This window comes from Schistocerca serialis, chromosome 11 (genome assembly GCF_023864345.2).
Source record: "Schistocerca serialis cubense isolate TAMUIC-IGC-003099 chromosome 11, iqSchSeri2.2, whole genome shotgun sequence".
In the NCBI taxonomy this organism is placed as follows: Eukaryota; Metazoa; Arthropoda; class Insecta; order Orthoptera; family Acrididae; genus Schistocerca; species Schistocerca serialis.
Window position 1 is genome coordinate 190,527,686 of NC_064648.1, and position 12,603 is coordinate 190,540,288.

The 12,603-nt window shown below is 41.1% G+C and overlaps 1 protein-coding gene across 2 annotated transcripts in view; it reads left to right on the forward strand.

The window, feature by feature from the left end:
• Positions 1-5,085: 5,085 nt before the first annotated feature.
• Positions 5,086-12,603, forward strand: part of LOC126426741 (protein roadkill-like) — a 48,181-nt gene continuing 40,663 nt past the window's right edge. The window contains exons 1-2 of one of the 2 annotated variants that reach the window (XM_050088712.1): positions 5,086-5,218; positions 5,341-5,388. The gene's annotated coding sequence lies outside the window, so the exon portion shown is untranslated. The remainder of the gene's footprint in view (positions 5,219-5,340; positions 5,389-12,603) is intronic. The other variant, XM_050088713.1, reaches the window with a different exon arrangement.

The window sequence follows — 12,603 nt, forward strand, 5'->3', positions numbered from 1 at the left end:
TATTGGTGTGTTGACAATCCCCATTGGCTTTCTCAGGGGAGTGGAAACATTGCTGTGGGATAGTAAACCGACAGATCATAGGCATGCGTTTCATAGATAGAACACTGAATGCGCACAACTATCACAGCCTCCTAACAAACCATCTCCCACAGATACTAGAAGGCTTTCCTCTGCACACAGAGAGGAACCTGTGTTACCAGTATAAACGCTGTCCAGTACATAGTGCGTGGAGTATTACAGCATCTCTTCACAAATTGTTTCCAAAACGTTAGATTGGATGCAGAGGACCAGTACGTTAGGTGCCCCATTTTCCAGATTTGAGCGCCTGTAGACTTTTTCTGTGGGGAAAGCTGAATGACGCTGTCTGCAAGGACATACCGACTACACTTGATTATACGCAACGAGTCATAACTGCAGCCTGCTCGGAGATGTTCAACGAAACGCTAGCAAGTGTGCAGCAGTCGCTCCATACCAGATAGGAAACGTGTTCTGCCACTGCTGGTGGTCATTTTGAACACAACCTGTGATGGACAGTTACCTCGTTATGGCCCAGAATGCACATAACTAGTGCATGCATTTGTGTTGCCCTTTAGTGTGTACTACCACAGGTATTGTACAAGTGACAGTGTGACAACTTTCCAAAGTATTTATATTGTAAGCAGTTTGCACTAGAATCCTGCAACAAACCAACTAACATTATAATTTACGCAATTTTTAGTTTCTTAATGTCAATAAGAATTGTTCCATTCAAAAAGTGTACTTTTGCACAAAAAATACATTCTATAAATATTATTACAAACTTTTTATGGGCCAACAATACGGGCCCCTGACTACCTGCACATTCTGTGATAACTGCGCATCAACAGCACTTTCCATATCCGCAAATTTTATGTTAGTCACCCTGTATGTATACACATATAGCTACATCCCAGCTGCTGTCCTGGAAACTAGCATGAGTTCTTGCAGTTCCTATGTGACCAACCAGTACATCCGAACATTATGAAGCACCGAGAAGAAAACTATCTATTGACACATAATCAGCATGGACTCAGAAAATATCGTTCATTTAAACACAACTAGGTCGTTTTACTCAGGAAGTAATAAGTGCTGTCGACGGGGAATTCCTATTTTTAGATTTACAGAAGGCTTTCGACACTGTTCCTCACAAGCTTCTTCCAACCATGCCTATGGAATATCTCCTTAGTTGTGCGACTTGATTCGCGATTTCCTGTCAGAAAGGTCACAGTTTGTAGTAACAGACGGAAAGACATCGAGTAAAACAGAAGTAATATCCGGCGTTCTCCAAGGAAGTGTTTTAGGCCCTCTATTGTTTCTGATCTGTATTAACGACATAGGAGACAAATTGAGTAGCCGTCTTAGGATCTTTGCAGAAGATGCTATCATTTACTGTCTTACAATGTCATCAGATGACCATACCGAATTGCAAAATGATTTAGATAAGATATCCGTGTGGCGCGGAAAATGGGAATCGACACTGAATAAACAAAACTGTGAAGTTATTCTCGTGATTACTAAAAGAAATCAGCTAAATTTCGATTACGCGATGACTCACACAAATCTGAAGGCTGCAAATTCAATTAAATACTTAGGGATTACAATTACAAATAACCTAAATTGGAACGAGCACATAGATAAGGTTGTGGGTAGAGCAAACCAGAGACTGCGATTCGTTGGCAGAACACTTAGAAGGCGCAACAGGTCTTCTAAAGAGACTGCTTACACCACGCTTGTCCGCCCTATTCTGGAGTATTGCTGTGCGGTGTGGGATCCCCATCATGTGGTACTGACGGGTGACACCTGAAAAGTTCAAAGAAGGGCTGCTCGTTTTATATTATCGCGAAATAGGGGAGATAGTGCCACAGAAATGATATGTGAATTGGAGTGGGAATCATTAAAACAAAAATGTTTTTCGTCGCAATGGGATCTTCTTACGAAATTTCAATCATCAGTTTTTTCCTCCGATTACGAAAACATTCTGTTGGCACCCACCTACATAGGGAGAAATGATCATCACTATAAAACAAGAGAAATTAGGGCTCACACAGAAAAATTTAAGTATTGGTTTTTCCTGCGCACCATTCGAGAGTGGAACGGTAGAGAGACATCTTGAAGGTGATTCATTGAACCCTCTGCCAGGCACTTTATTGTGAGTAGCTGAGTAATCACGTAGATGTAGATGTAGATACAGAACCCTGCATAGCATATGGGGCTCTATCTAGAAAAATCCGTTAACAGGGTACGATTTCATTCCTCTGCTGAATGTACCCCACAGCCATTTGGGAAGCTTGAGAAAGGGGTCACATGTTGCCACTGGGCGCGTCCTGTGGAGCAGAGGACACTGAAGTCGCCCTCTTGTGACGCAGTCGCCATGCAGAGCAGACCCTTCTGTATTTGCAGCCTTTTGTCGTAGCTGACCGCACTTTGCCGACTGTTCCCTTCTCTGCTCTCTGGTACCAGAAACCAGCTTTCTCTAAACGCGCGGTACCTTCTTCTCTCTTTCCTGCACCAGTACTTCACTAACAGACTGATGAACGTCCCTCAAATCCAGCCTGGACAAGACCTCGTGTACTCCGTAATTTTCAAAATGTACCAGAATGTTGGTATCTCTGCCAGTGCTCTTCTCTCGCATTCTTGACACAGTGCACTTTCACAACTGGTGTGATTTGTACAATTATTGTGAACTGGTTTCGACTTTACCACTATACAGGAAACTGGTAACATTCTGTGTAATGCTGTGCAAATGCTTTGTTGTACATAAAGACAGTGAGTGAGTAATGTATGAGGGAGTGCCTCATTTTCTCTTAATATATGCGAGATGACTCATGTAAGATTTTGACCTTGAAAATACACAATGAGATCAAAAGTATTCGGACACCTGGCTGAAAATAACTTACAAGTTCGTGGCCTCTCCATCACTAATGCTGGAATATAATATGGTGTTGGCTCACCCTTTGCCTTGATGACAGCTTGCACACTCGCAGGCATACGTTCAATCAGGTGGTGGAAGGTTTCTTGGGGAATGGCAGCACATTCTTCATGGAGTGCTGCACTGAAGAGAGATATCGATGTTTTTCGGTGATACCTGGCATGATGTCGGTGCTCCAAAACATCCCAAAGGTGTTCCATAGGACTCATATCAGGACTTTGTGCGGGACAGTCCGTTACAGGGATGTTATTGTCTTCTACTGCCGCCTTAGACTCTGCATTATGAACAGGTGCTCGATCGTTTTAAAAGATGCAATAGCCATCCCCGAATTGCTCTCCAACAGTGAGAAGCAATGAGATGCTTAAAATATCAATATAGGCCTGTGCTGTGATAGTACCACGCAAAAAACAAGGGGTGCAAGCTCCCTCCATGAAAAACACGACCACACCATAATACCACTGCCTCCGAATTTTACTGTTGCCACTACACACGCTGGCAGATGACGATCACTGGACATTCTCGATAACCACACCTGCCATCGGCTGGCCACATTGTGTACCGTGATTCGTCACTCCACGCAACGTTTTTCCACTGTTCAGTCGTCCAATGTTTATGCCCCTTACAGCAAGCGCGGCTTTGGTTGACATTTACCTGCGTGATGTGGGGCTTACGAGCAGCCGCTCGACCGTGAAATCCAAGTTTTCTCACCTCCTGCCTAACTGTCATAGTAGCTACAGTGGATCCTGATGCAGTTCGGAATTCCTGTGTGATCGTCTGGATAGATGTCTGCCTATTACACATTACGACCTTCTCCAACTGTCGGCAGTCTCTGTCAGTCAACAGACGAGGTCGGCCTGTACGCTTTTGTGCTGTATTTGGCGCTTCACGTTTCCACCTCACTATCACATGTCAAATAGTGGACCTAGGGATGTGTAGGAGTGTGGAAATCTCGCGTACAGACGTATTATAAAAGTGACGTCTAATCGCTAGACGATGTTCGAAGTCCGTGAGTTTTTGTTAATTTTTTGATTAATTTCAGCCAAAATAACAAAGTTGCCCTGTGATATCTGCTGAAGATTGTGAGTATAGTTCTCCAATTACGTGCAGTGTAGCCATTCCGATTTTCATCTGAAATCAGAAAGGATTTGAATTTACATTACTAACTTATTTTCTAAGAATATGAGCCTGAATGCAGGTGAAAGTAATGAAAATTAAAAACTGTGCAAGCGTTGGAACAATTAACTGTGATTTTCACGTTTTTTTCTCCATTTAGGCGAAGAAAAATACCCGTGACATCATGACATCTCCTCATAAGTTGGTTCATATAATTAGTAGTTTTATACACAATCATACTATCACATTTAATAATGATCGATTGAATACTTTTTGAGTTAGACTGCACGCAAATGTGAAAATAGTCATTTGGAGATGAACGCGTTTGAGAAATCAATTCTTGGAAACTGGAAATTCATGGAAGTCAACAATAGTGTAAAATGCTTACCAATTGATCTGCGATTCCAGCGCCATATCGTAATCATTCTTCTTCCTCACAGGCTTCATTTTGCGCTTGCTGCAGTGCTTTCCTAGCTTCCCGACCTTCCTTCGATTCAATGAACTACGTAGATTCTGCCAGCATACGCGCTGGTTACCCATTTGTTCGGCATAGCTGAAGCTTTACGTGTCTCCTACAATTCCTGCCTCGTTCATGGCCATCAGAAGGGATGAATTTCCTTCATTGAATAAGCCAGCTGCTAAATACGACGCCAAATCAACCACTTATAATCCGGAGTGCAAGTGTTTGGGAGCTAATCACCAAATAGTGGAATTAAAAGTTTCATTAGCATTTTGTGTGTGGACATCTACACATTTCTGCAGTAATTCATCCCCTGATAAATCTTATATCGGAAGAATTTCCTTCTGTACGAATGCGAATTTTGCTTTGAAATTTTGACAGAGTATTCTTGGATAGTTAGCTTAACGATTTATACTATAAAAACTAGACTTTTCGAACCTCCTAGTCTGGTTTCCCCATTAACCATCGTAATCCAAATTAGGTTATTATATTAATTTAGATTTTCAATCCAGTTTGTTGAAAGTAAATGAATTGTGGAGATATATTTACACATAAATTTACGGATTCTCCAGCAGTTGTTTATTTGGCCTGACAGCATTGTCCTTACATCATGTTCTGCAGAAGCGTTAGTTGGTTCATCTGCATTTTTGTCGCCGTACTCACAGCTGCCGACTATAGCGACTCTCATCCCAGTACAGGTAAAGATTTTACTTGTGTAAATTGACGTAAGTCTGTATATGATAATGAATAACCAGTTTTAGTAGGTAATGAAAAACATATTCAATATTTTCATTACGTATTTCATATATTTGTTTTTCAGGATTCGATCCTGTACTCACAGTCTACCACTTTGGAACTGACAATGAGAGTAAGTGTCATTATTTTCCATTACTTCCAGAAACTTTTCATGGTTCAAGAAATTCATGCAGTGCAAACTTATCTCATTGCTAGGCTTATCTGATGATTTAATAACTGATTTGGATCATTTGATTATTATGTGTAAAATCTCTAACTTCACTATGTTTCTATATTATTACTTTTGCTTTTATAGTCGGTACGAGTTGGAATACAGTTTACATATGTGTTACATACGTGTTGGTAGGCCTTGAGAGTGGTAATCATAGCCTTTTTCTGAATTATTTTCATAAAGGTTTAGTGGTTCCATCTAGATCAATATAACACATGAATAGACGAAGCTAAACAGCATCATTTCACATAAGTAGTCGTGGTATACAGGTATTTGACATGTCTTCCAGGATTACAGTAGTACATTGTACACCGCCTTCCATAAATTTATATTGACTACAGAAAAACCTTCTCACGTTCACAATATTTATGTAACCAATTAAAAACAGGAATCTGATAATGGTAATCATCTCAGGAGGTATCCATCAGAAACTGTAATGCTTGTGCTGACTACGTTATATCCATGTTTCTTATCTGTTTAAATTCATTGAGGTATGGGTTCAAAATTATGGTACGTTTGCTTCCAACGTGTCCCTTCATCAGTGGCAGAATTTTTTAATTAATAGTGGATGTCATCATTGTGGTTCAGCTGAAGATTTGCTTTCATGTAAAACAGAGTTCCATAGAACCTTCACATGGGCACAAACAGTAAATTTTGAAGGAGTGTTAAGTATTCCCATCTATATAGATAACTTGTAGCACTTACTCCTTCAATTTATTTTGAACAACATACTAGTTTCTCTTTTCTTGGAAATAATGGTTATTTTAGGAAGACAGGTATGCCTGTAAGAACCAGTTACGTGGCACATGCTACAACTATACCAGTAGCATTATGATTCTCTTGTTAGTAACATTACTAAATCAATAATAAACCAAACCCCGTCGAGTTACCTCTTCACAGTGTGAGATATGTAATGTTCCCTATTACGATTGTCATCTGAGTGAATGTCCATCAAATTATTGCTATTTACTTTCTGTAACAGTACGTTACAGAAAGTAACTACAAGTTGGTCTACATTTTCGTAGCAATATGTAGTTGATATGTACACTCTTTCGAAGGAACCACATGGTAAACAAAATGTCATTCAAGAATGGGACATAATTGATGTCTGTAGATCATAAATTTTAAGTAACCACGTTGGTGTCGTCTGTGAGCATTAATTTAATTTCACACCTAATTAATGCCTGCTGTGTGCAGATTGTTACCAGAAATTCGAAGCATGAGGGGACGCTAGGCTATACAAAAATGTAACTCCTTGTCCTGATGCCACAGAAACTTCCTGTGATGAGACAAGGTTTTAGCCGGTTAACTGATGAGTTACTGATTTTATAATTGCTAATAGCAGGCTGAACAGCACAAAGGCTTTAGTCAAATCACACAAGGTATTTACAGAAAAACAATTTCTGTGTCAACGCTCTAAGGTATACACAAATACAAAGATAGGAATATTCCTCTGAAAGCCAAATTATTTTTATTCCTAATTGCAAAGCATTCAATACATTTGATTGTATGAATTAATTATTTTAATAATTTGAGGTTCTCCACATTTGTAACATCCGATTAGAGTTCCCTGGAATTTTGTGTAGGGCACCTTTTTCTAAAGAGTTCATATGATGGTGTATTTCATTTTGATGAAACAAATACTGTGGTGAAGTGTTGCATTAAAACATGAGTGAAATCTATGTATTCCATCTATTTCCCCAGAGTAGGTTTTCAGCTGTTTACATGATGTACTGCCACATCATGTGATGCTTATTTCTGAAGGCAGGATGGTTTGGTTGAGTTACCCAGTGGTTACAGACAGGTGACTCATAACTTTCATGTAAAATATTGGGAGTTATTTGTTGTAGGAAATACACTGCAAGTCTAATGTCAGTGACATTTGAGCATCTCATGTACCTCTTCAGTTTGTGTCATTTACCTTCTGCCTAGTCTGATGCACTGTCGCAACTTCCACCCTGTGCCAACCTCTTACCTTCAGAGTAGAACTGGTTATCTCGCGTTCCATGTTGAAAATTCATACCAGGACGTAAAATATTAGAAATATTTTCCTTATGTTTGGTTGTAGTAGACACCTTCGATGCAGGAAAGCCATCTTTCCCTCTGCATGTCTGCCTCTTAAATCCGCCTTACTTTGTCCTTCATCTGTAATTTTGCTTTCAAGGAAGCAAAATTCCTTCATCTATTTTGTGATCCCAGACTTTGACGTTAAATTTAACGCTAATCTCATTTCTGGTATTCTTCATTACGTTAATCTTTCATTTGTTCACACTAAGTACATATTTGCATTCATTTGACTCCCCATTCCATACAACAGACCTCATAATTCTTCCTGATCTTCACTGACAGTAATGTATTAAGCGAATCTTCCCCATGGCACAACCATGACTGTTAATCCAACTCCTACATTTGTCTTTTATTTTCATTACGGTTTCCTAAATGTACAGATTAGACAGTGGGGGAGAAACACCGTTTCACTACCTTACACCCTCATTAAGCATATCTCTTTTCTCATAGTCTTCCGTTCTTATAGTTTCTTTTGTGTTCCTATACATATTATTGTATACCCAAATTTCCGAGTATTTCTAGTCATATCACGCTGTAGAACGGTTTTCCTAGGTCAAAGAATTCTATACAAGTATCCTGATTCTTCTTAACTCTTGCATACATTACCAAGTGGAATGCAGCACTTGTCTTTTGGGTTCTGTCGTGTTTCCTATGCACATACGCTACATCTGTTCTCCAGAACAGAGCTTTCTTTGTGGACCAAAGTCTCCTCCAGCCACTCACCCTCCCACAGATGCAAGACTCTTAAGCTCAACATCGAGGTGATAGCATACAGGAGGATGGCACACTGTAATACTTGAGAATCAAGACAATCCTCTTGGCTGCCAGATCTGTCCTTTCGTTCCTCGCAATTCCGATGTGTCCTGGTACCCAGCAAAAGGACACCTAAATCCCCAGTCGTTGTAGATGGAGGAGGGACTAGCTTCCCTGCTGAGTACAAACGTTTCACAGAGTGAAGGGAACTTAGAAAATCGGATGAGACAAGAAATTTATCACTGGAAGAACGTCTCACCTACTCCAATGACCGCAAGATCGCATAAAATTCTGCTTAAAAGACAGTAAACGCTTAAGGCAGTACGATCTTGAGGACAAGATCTGTCAAAAAAACAGAGCAACCAACAGGATCCCCCTGTAGCGATACATGCATAAAAACAGCTATATTGTTGTGGTGCCCAGGTAAAATGTCAGAAAATATGTCATTAAAAGCGGAAGCAGGAGTGTAATCTCTCTTGTAGCGCCCCAAATCTAAAATCACTCTGGGTCTCTCCAGTAACCAAGGCAGCAGGCAGTTAAAATCCTGGATTTGGGGCAGTACTGGCTCCACACAGAGGGACTCCAGCACATGGTGCACGTGGATCGCAAATGGCATTGTGGCCCTTCAACGGTTCGAAATAAGGGGGATGAGCAACATTATAGAGTGTGGGTGAAGTTGGAGCTGTGAGGAACTTGCATGCCTGATGCACTCGGTGGAGCTTCTGGTGACCCCCCAGCCTCAGCACATAGGCTTGGTATGGGACTGGCCCTATAGCGACCTGTGGCCAACTGGAGCCCCTCAAGGTGGACAGTGTCAATTCAAATCGAAAGGCCTCGCCAATGCATAAACCATGCACCCATAGTCCACCCATGAACGCATGAAAGTTGTTTAAAACTTCAATGCTCAGATACACATTGCTGCGGCTCAATGCAAGTTCTTTAGCTGTCAGAATCTACATTCCTAAATCAATAGCTAGGGTCCGGGGTCTGTCCCAGGAATGCTGGTCCCCATGTGCCACAATGCATCCCTTGTGCATCAGCTCTCATCTGTGACAAGATTTTAGCTGACATTCCTGATGAAAACCTCCAATAGAATCTTCTGTACCTCAAAGATCCATTGCTCATCTAATGACTTCCTATCATTCGAGCTTCTGAGCAGGCTGCCACAGCAGCAGCTTTTATCGAAGACCCAACTCTGGTATTAGCCACTTAACCCAAATTGGAAGCTTTGCAACATTGGTTGTAGCCCAAGTCTGTAAAAGTCCTCAATGCCATTTCCACAAGGTGAATTGAGTTACTAGGTGTTAGTGTACCCACAAAGCTGAAATTTGCCACACCTGCACTTCTATATCTGTGGACTGGTGACTGGGCGACACCAAGGAATATTCTACCAATCCATATTTTACAGAAGCGACACTGGTACAGGCTATAGTCTTGCAGTTTACTCAGTTGCTTTCTATACAAGCTAAGTTGTAACGCAAGCCAGTCACCTTCCAGACTGACACTGGGCCATCAGCTACAGTAATCGACTGGCCTACACAAGCCATTAAGTCTCCTCCAGGCACACCAGGCGAACGGTCTACCCGACGGGAGACCCTAGTCACACGGCATTTTCATTTCCATACCTTCACAACAAAGTTATGTAGTTTTAGTAACAACACCATTTCTGTTACAGGACGTATCTGTTAGAGGACTTTCCATATCAAACGCTACTGTGGCGCCACAGTAACTCCAGCTTGGATTCTGATGGTTGTGGCGTCTCAGGTCTCTAAACTATCCAGCGTAGACTTATTCCATGCCTTGGGGCTTGAGTTCTGCGCCACCTCTGATGCAGTACAAGCCCTGGGCCTCTCCCTACACCACCTACATCTTGGTTAAATTAGGACCAGTGTTCTGCCAGTGAGCATCCTGCGGTTCCAGTCACATATATCTCTTACTGCAGCTCCAAAATTATTTAAGGTCTGTAGCGTCGAGTTTTCATACCAGGATAAGTGTCAACAGGACTTGCAACATCTTCAGGACGAGAGCGTCCTCAACCCAGTAACACACAGCCAGTGGGCCCTTCCAACTTGACTGTGGAGAAACCATCAGGCACTGGCTGCATTTGTCGTGACTTCCATGATACTGTGGATGCCCAATCTGTGGTCGTCAGATATATCACTCCCGTGCTTCAGGACACTCTTTACATCTCGCTGGGTCTATGGTATTTGCCAAAAATTACCTTCATTATGCTTCTTTGCCAAAAATGACCTTCATGATGCTTATCTCCACCTCAAACTGCGTAACGGCTCCCAGGAGACTGTAATCACAACCATCATAGCCACTCCTTTTGGATTGCTCCAATATACATAGCTTCCGTTTGGCATCGCCAAAGTTAGATCAGTTTTTTGGAGGTACTATGTTGTTGTTGTCTTCAGTCCTGAGACTGGTTTGATGCAGCTCTCCATGCTACTCTACCCTGTGCAAGCTTCTTCATCTCCCAGTACTTACTGCAACCTCCATCCTTCTGAATCTGCTTAGTGTATTCATCTCTTGGTCTCCCTCTACGATTTTTACCCTCCACACTGCCCTACAATGCAAAATTTGTGATCCCCTGATGCCACAGAACATGTCCTACCAACCGGTCCTTTCTTCTTGTCAAGTTGTGCCACAAACTCCTCTTCTCCCCAATTCTATTTAACACTTCCTCCTTAGTTATGTGATCTACCCATGTTCAGCATTCTTCTGTAGCACTACATTTCGAAAACTTCTATTCTCTTCTTGTCCAAACTATTTATCGTCCATGTTTCAATTCCATACATGGCTACACTCCATACAAATACTTTCAGAAACGACTTCCTGACACTTATATCAATACTCGATGTTAACAAATTTCTCTTCTGCACAAACGTTTTCCTTGCCATTGCCAGTCTACATTTCATATCCTCTCTACTTCGACCATCATCAGTTATTTTGCTCACCAAATGGCAAAACTCCTTTACTACTTTAATCGTCTCATATCCTAATCTAATTCCCTCAGCATCACCCGACTTAATTCGACTACATTCCATTATCCTCGTTTGCTTTTGTTGCTGTTCATTTTATATCCTCCTTTCAAGACACTATCCATTCCGTTCAACTACTCTTCCAAATGCTTTGCTGTCTCTGACAGAATTTCAATGTCATTGGTGAACCTCGAAGTTTTTATTTCTTCTCCATGGATTTTAATACCTACTCCGAATTTTTCTTTTGTTTCCTTTACTGCTTGCTCAATATACAGATTGAATAACATCACGAAGAGGCTACAAACCTGTCTTACTCCCTTCCCAACAACTGCTTCTCTTTTGTGCCCCTCGACTCTTATAACTGCCTTCTGGTGTCTGTACAATTTGTAAATAGCCTTTCGCTCCCTGTATTTTACCTCTGACACCTTTAGAATTTGATAGAGAGTATTCCAGTTAACATTGTCAAAAGCTTTCTCTAAGTCCACAAATTCTAGAAACGTAGGTTTGCCTTTCATCTAAGATAAGTCATAAGGTCAGTATTGCTTCACGTGTTCCAACATTTCTATGGAATCCAAACTGATCTTCCCCGAGGTCGGCTTCTACCACTTTTTCCATTCGCCTGTAAGGAATTCGTCTTAGTATTTTGCAGCTGTGACTTATTAAACTGATAGTTCGGTAATTTTCATATCTGTCAACAAGTGCTTTCTTTGGGATTGGAATTATTATATTCTTCTTGAAGTCTGAGGGTATTTAGCTTGTCTCATACATCTTGCTCACCAGATGGTAGAGTTTTGTAAGGACTGGCTCTCCCAAGGCCATCAGTAGTTCTAATGCAATGTTGTCTACTCCCAGGGCCTTGTTTCAATTCAGGTCTTTCAGTGCTCTGTCAAACTCTTCACGCAGTATCATATCTCCCATTTCATCTTCATCTACATCCTCTTCCATTTCCATAATATTGTCCTCAAGTACATCGCCCTTGTATAGACCCTCTATATACTCCTTCCACCTTTCTGCTTTCCCTTCTTTGCTTAGAACTGGGTTTCCATCTGAGTTCTTGATATTCATACAAGTGGCTCTCTTTTCTCCAAAGGTCTCTTTAATTTTCCTATAGGCAGTATCTACCTTACCCCTATTGAGGTAAGCCTCTACATCCTTACATTTGTCCTCTAGCCATCCCTGCGTAGCCATTTTGCATTTCCTGTCATTATCATTTTTGAGACGTTTGTATTCTTTTTTGCATGCCTCATTTACTGCATTTTTATTTTTTCTTACTTCATCAGTTAAATTCAATATGTTTTCTGTTACCCAAGGA